Source organism: Rattus norvegicus, chromosome 2 (genome assembly GCF_036323735.1).
Source record: "Rattus norvegicus strain BN/NHsdMcwi chromosome 2, GRCr8, whole genome shotgun sequence".
Taxonomy (NCBI): domain Eukaryota; kingdom Metazoa; phylum Chordata; class Mammalia; order Rodentia; family Muridae; genus Rattus; species Rattus norvegicus.
In genome coordinates this window covers 89,318,683-89,325,946 of record NC_086020.1, presented here as the reverse complement: position 1 = coordinate 89,325,946, position 7,264 = coordinate 89,318,683, and positions in this window count along the sequence as shown.

Here is a 7,264-nt window from a genome sequence, read left to right as displayed (position 1 = left end):
GCCATGGTCTCTCAGAGTTTTTTACCTGTATTCCATAGCTTCTGAATTTCTTCCATGAAACGGAGGCCTCTCGTAGCGCCGGCGATGTTTTTGTCCCGGGTTTCTCGGCACCAAATGTCCCGCGCTTGACTTTCCGCCGGCAAGAAGCACGCGAGACATAGAAATTCTTGCTATGACTGATACTTTATTCCTATCTCATGGAGAAGCCCCACGCGCCGGCTAGGCGCGCCTATTTAACCCTCACGCACGCATCCACACCTGATTGGTTGCTTACTCATGATCTCATCAGGCACGCCCCGGAATGGGCAAAGACCTGGCAGGAAGGCACTCTTGCACACGCGCACAGTTAACTACCTGAAAGGGGGGGGCCGGCTGGCGAGGTGAAGGTTGGAGCCATCTTGCAATGGCGGAGTCTATCCTGACCTACCACGTGGGGCGCAGTGGAAGACAGCGCCAACTAGTGGTGGCGAACGTATTGCGGCCCTCTACATTCCACCATACCACAAGAACATGTATACCACTATGGTCATGGAAACTTTATTTGCAATAGCCAGAAAGTGAAAACAATTCAGTCCAGTACCACAGCTTTCTGTACCCAGATCCCACTAGAAGAAAGCCAGGCTCCAAAATGCTGACAGGCAGGATTACAGGAGGGTCAAGCAACTGTCAGAAAAAGCAAGACTAGCTAACACCAGAGACAACCAAATGGTGAGAGGCAAGTTCAGGAACCTAAGCAACAGAAACAAAGACCGTTTGGCATCATCAGAGCCCAGTTCTCCCCAAAAGCAAATATTAGATATCCCAACAGATAAGAAAAGCAAGATTTAGGTTTAAAAATCATATTTCATGATGAAGATAAAGAAGACATAAATAACTCCCTTAAAGAAACACAAAAGAATACAGGTAAATGAGTAGAAAGCCTTAAAGAAGAAACACAAAAATCCATTAAAGAATTACAGGAAAACACAACCAAGCATGTGAAGAGATTAAACAAAACCATCCAGGATCTAAAAATGGAAATAGAACTAATATTGAAATCACAAAGGTAGAAAAAACAAGAAATAGAAAACTTGGGAAAGGGATCCTGAATCATAGACACAAGCATTAGAAACAGAATACAAGAGATAGAAGAATCTCAGCGGTAGAAGATACTATAGAAAACATATACAACCATCAAAGAAACTGTTAGACACAAAAAGCTTCTAAACCGATACCCCCGGATCCCGGCCCGCAGCAGCTCTCTGCTCCCAAACACCGTGGGAGAGAGACCTCACCGCCTGGTCAGGTGGGCACTCCCGAGGCTGCAGAGCAGAGGAGACCACCAACACTCCCCACCCCTGCCCACATCCCTGGCCCAAGAGGAAACTGTATAAGGACTCTGGGTTCCCATAGGGGAGGGCCCATGAGCGGCAGGACCCCTGCGCCTGAGACACTGCCGGAACCTGAAGGAAACAGACAGGATAAACAGTTCTCTGCACCCAAATACCGTGGGAGAGAGAGCTAAACCTTCAGAGAAGCAGACACGCCTGGGAAACCAGAAAAGACTGCACTCTGCACACACATCTCCGACTCCAGAAGAAAACACCAAACGCCATCTGGAAACTTAGTACACGGAAGCTCCCGGAAAGGGCGGCGCATAACTTCCTGGTTGCTGCCTCTGCAGAGAGCTCCTGGGCAGCACCCCAAGAGCAAACTTGAGCCTCGGGACCACAGGTAAGACCAACTTTTCTGCTGCAAGTGACCTGCCTGGTGAACTCACAGGCCCACAGGAACAGCTGAGACCTGTACAGAGGAAAAACTACACGCCCGAAAGCAGAACACTCTGTCCCAATAACTGGCTGAAAGAAAACAGGAAAAAAGGTCTACAGCACTCCTGACACACAGGCTTATAGGACGGTCTAGCCACTGTCAGAAATAGCAGAACAAAGTAACACTAGAGATAATCTGTTGGCGAGAGGCAAGCGCAGGAACCCAAGCAACTGAAACCAAGACTACATGGCATCATCGGAGCCCAATTCTCCCACCAAAATAAACATGGAATATCCAAACACACCAGAAAAGCAAGATCTAGTTTCAAAATCATATTTGATCATGATGCTAGAGGGCTTCAAGAAAGACGTGAAGAACTCCCTTAGAGAACAAGTAGAAGCCTACAGAGAGGAATCGCAAAAATGCCTTAAAGAATTCCAGGAAAACATAAAAAAACAAGTAGAAACCCATAGAGAGGAGACACAAAAATCCCTGAAAGAATTCCAGGAAAACATAATCAAACAGTTGAAGGAATTAAAAATGGAAATAGAAGCAATCAAGAAAGAACACATGGAAACAACCCTGGATATAGAAAATCAAAAGAAGAGACGAGGAGCTGTAGATACAAGCTTCAACAACAGAATACAAGAGATGGAAGAGAGAATCTCGGGAACAGAAGATTCCATAGAAATCATTGACACAAATGTCAAAGATAATGTAAAGCAGAAAAAGCTACCTGTCCAAAACATACAGGAAATCCAGGACTCAATGAGAAGATCAAACCTAAGGATAATAGGTATAGAAGAGAGTGAAGACTCCCAGCTCAAAGGACCAGTAAATATCTTCAACAAAATCATAGAAGAAAACTTCCCTAACCTAAAAAAAGAGATACCCATAGGCATACAAGAAGCCTACAGAACTCCAAATAGATTGGACTAGAAAAGAAACACCTCCCGTCACATAATAGTCAAAACACCAAACGCACAAAATACAGAAAGAATATTAAAAGCAGAAAGGGAAAAAGGTCAAGTAACATATAAAGGCAGACCTATCAGAATCACACCAGACTTTTCGCCAGAAATTACGAAGGCCAGAAGATCCTGGACTGATGTCATACAGACCCTAAGAGAACACAAATGCCAGCCCAGGTTACTGTATCCTGCAAAACTCTCAATTAGAATAGATGGAGAAACCAAGATATTCCATGACAAAACAAAATTTACACAATATCTTTCTACAAATCCAGCACTGCAAAGGATAATAAAGGGTAAAGCCCAACATAAGGAGGCAAGCTATACCCTAGAAGAAGCAAGAAACTAATCGTCTTGGCAACAAAACAAAGAGAAGAAAAGCACACAAACATAACCTCACATCCAAATATGAATATAACAGGAAGCAATAATCACTATTCCTTAATATCTCTCAACATCAATGGCCTCAACTCCCCAATAAAAAGACATAGATTAACAAACTGGATACACAACGAGGACCCTGTATTCTGCTGCCTACAGGAAACACACCTCAGAGACAAAGACAGACACTACCTCAGAGTTAAAGGCTGGAAAACAACTTTCCAAGCAAATGGTTGGAAGAAGCAAGCTGGAGTAGCCATTCTAATATCAAATAAAATCAATTTTCAATTAAAAGTCATCAAAAAAGATAAGGACACTTCTTATTCATCAAGGAAAAATCCACCAAGATGAACTCTCAATCCTAAATACCTATGCCCAAATACAAGGGCACCTACATACATAAAAGAAACCTTACTAAAGCTCAAAACACACATTGCACCTCACACAATAATAGTGGGAGATTTCAACACCCCACTCTCATCAATGGACAGATCATGGAAACAGAAATTAAACAGAGACGTAGACAGACTAAGAGAAGTCATGAGCCAAATGGACTTAACGGATATTTATAGAACATTCTATCCTAAAGCAAAAGGATATACCTTCTTCTCAGCTCCTCATGGTACTTTCTCCAAAATTGACCATATAGTTGGTCAAAAAACGGGCCTCAACAGGGACAGAAAGATAGAAATAATCCCATGCGTGCTATTAGATCACCACAGCCTAAAACTGGTCTTCAATAACAATAAGGGAAGAATGCCCACATATACGTGGAAATGAACAATGCTCTACTCAATGATAACCTAGTCAAGGAAGAAATAAAGAAAGAAATTAAAAACTTTTTAGAATTTAATGAAAATGAAGCTACAACATACCCAAACTTATGGGATACAATGAAAGCTGTGCTAAGAGGAAAACTCATAGCGCTGTGTGCCTGCAGAAAGAAACAGGAAAGAGCATATATCAGCAGCTTGACAGCACACCTAAATGCTCTAGAGCAAAAAAGAAGCAAATACACCCAGGAGGAGTAGAAGGCAGGAAATAATCAAACTCAGAGCTGAAATCAACCAGTAGAAACAAAAAGGACCATAGAAATAATCAACAGAACCAAAAGTTGGTACTTTGAGAAATTCAACAAGATAGATAAACCCTTAGCCAGACTAACCAGAGGACACAGAGAGTGTGTCCAAATTAACAAAATCAGAAATGAGAAGGGAGGCATAAAAACAGAGCCAGAGGAAATTCAAAAAAATCATCAGATCCTACTTCAAAAGCCTATATTCAACAAAACGTGAAAATCTGGAGGAAATGAATAATTTCCTGGACAGATACCAGGTACCGAAGTTAAATTAGGAACAAATAAACCATTTAAACAATCCCATAACTTCTAAAGAAATAGAAGCAGTCATTAAAAGTCTCCCAACCAAAAAGGGCCCAGGTCCAGACGGGTTCAGTGCAGAATTCTATCAGACATTCATAGAAGACCTCATACCAATACTGTTCAAATTATTCCACAAAATTGAAACAGATGGAGCACTACCAAATTCCTACTATGAAGCTACAATTACTCTTATACCTAAACCACACAAAGAGCCAACAAAGAAAGAGAACTTCAGACCAATTTCACTTATGAATATCAAAGCAAAAATACTCAATAAATTCTGGCAAACTGAATCCAAGGCACATCAAAAGAATTATCCACCATGATCAAGTAGGCTTCATCCCAGGCATGCACGGATGGTTTAATATACAGAAAACCATCAACGTAATCCACTATATAAACAAACTGAAAGAAAAAAACTACATGATCATTTCATTAGATGTTGAGAAAGCATTTGACAAAATTCAACACCCCGTCATGATAAAATCCTGGAAAGAATAGGAATAAAAGGCCCATACCCAAACATAGTAAAAGCCACATACAACAAACCAGTACCTAATATTAAACTAAATTGAGAGAAACTTGAAGCAATCCCACTAAAATCAGGGACTAGACAAGGTTGTCCACTCTCTCCCTACTTATTAAGTATAATTCTCGAGGTCCTAGCCAGAGCAGTCAGCAACAAAGGAGATCAAAGGGATGCAGATTGGAAAGGAAGAAGTCAAAATATCACTATGTGCAGACGATGTGATTGTGTATTTAAGTGATCCCAAAAGTTAAAGCAGAGAACTGCTAAACCTGATAAACACCTTCGGCAAAGAGGCTTGGTACAAAATTAACTCAAATAAATCAGTAGCCTTCCTCTACACAAAAGAAAAAGAAGCTGAGAAACAAATTAGGGAAATGACACCCTTCATAAAAGTCCCAAATAATATAAAATACATTGGTGTGACTTTAACCAAGCAAGTGAAAGATCTGTATAAGTAATTCAAGCCTCTGAAGAAAGAAATTGAAGAAGACCTCAGAAGATGGAAAGATCTCCCATGCCCATGGATTGGCTGGATTAACATAGTAAAAATGGCCATTTTACCAAAACCGATCTACAGATTCAATGCAATCCCTATCAAAATACCAATCCGATTCTTCAGAGAGTTAGACAGAAAAATTTGCAAATTCATCTGGAAGAAGAAAAAACCCAGGATAGCTAAAACCTATCCTCAACAATAAAAGGACTTCAGGGGGAATCACTATCCCTGAACTCAAGCAGTATTACAGAGCAATAGTGATAAAAAACTGTACGTTATTGGTACAGAACCAGACAGATACACAAGTGGAACTGAATTGAAGACCCAGAAATGAACCCAAACACCTATGGTCACTTGATTTTTGACAAAGGAGCCAAAACCATCCAATGGAAAAAAGATAGCATTTTCAGCAAATGGTGCTGGTTCAACTGGAGGTCAACATGTAGAAGGATGCAGATAGATCCATGCTTATCACCCTGTAAAAAGTCCAAGTAGATCAAGGACCTCCACATCAAACCAGATACACTCAAACTAATAGAAGAAAAAGTGGGGAAGCATCTGGAACACATGGGCACTGGACAGAATTTCCTGAACAAAACACCAACGGCTTATGCTCTAAGATCAAGTATCGACAAATGATATCTCATAAAACTGCAAAGCTTCTGTAAAGCAAAGGACAGTGTTGTTAGGACAAATGTCAACCAACAGATGGAGAAAGATCTTTACCAATCCTACAACAGATAGAGGCCTTATATCCAAAATATACAAAGAACTCAAGAAGTTATACCGCAGGGAGACAAATAACCCTATTAAAAAATGGGGTTCAGAGCTAAACAAAGAATTCACAGTGGAGGAATGCTGAATGGCTGAGAAACACCTAAAGAAATGTTGAACATCTTTAGTCATAAGGGAAATGCAAATCAAAACAATCCTGAGATTCCACCGCACACCAGTCAAAATGACTAAGATCAAAAACTCAGGTGACAGCAGATGTGGATGACAGAGGATGTGGAGAAAGAGGAACTCTCCTCCATTGTTGGTGGGATTGCAGACTGGTACAACCACTCTGAAAATCAGTCTGGAAGTTCCTCAGAAAATTGGACATTGAACTACCTGAGGACCCAGGTATACCTCTCTTGGCATATACCCAAAAGATGCCCCAACATATAACAAAGACACGTGCTCCACTATGTTCATAGCAGCCTTATTTATAATAGCCAGAAGCTGGAAAGATCCCAGATACCCTTCAACAGAGGAATGGATACAGAAAATGTGGTACACCTACACAATGAAATATTACTCAGCTATCAAAAACAATGAGTGTATGAAATTCATAGGCAAATGGATGGAACTTGAAAATATCATCCTGAGTGAGGTAACCCAATCACAGAAAAACACACATGGTATGCACTCATTGATAGGTGGCTATTAGCCCAAATTCTTCAATTACCCTAGATGCACAAAACACATGAAACTCAAGAAGGATGACCAAAATTCGAATGCTTTACTCCTTCTTTGAAAGGGGAACAAGAATACCCTTGGGAGGGAACAGGGAGGCAAAGTTCAGAACAGAGGCAGAAGGAACACCCATTCAGAACCTGCCCCACATGTGGCCCATACATATACAGCCACCAAACTAAATAAGATGCAAAGAAGTGCGGTCTGACAGATACTGGATGTAGATCTCTCCTGAGAGACACACCCAGAATACAACAAATACGTAGGTGATTGACAGCAGCAAACCACTGAACTGAGAA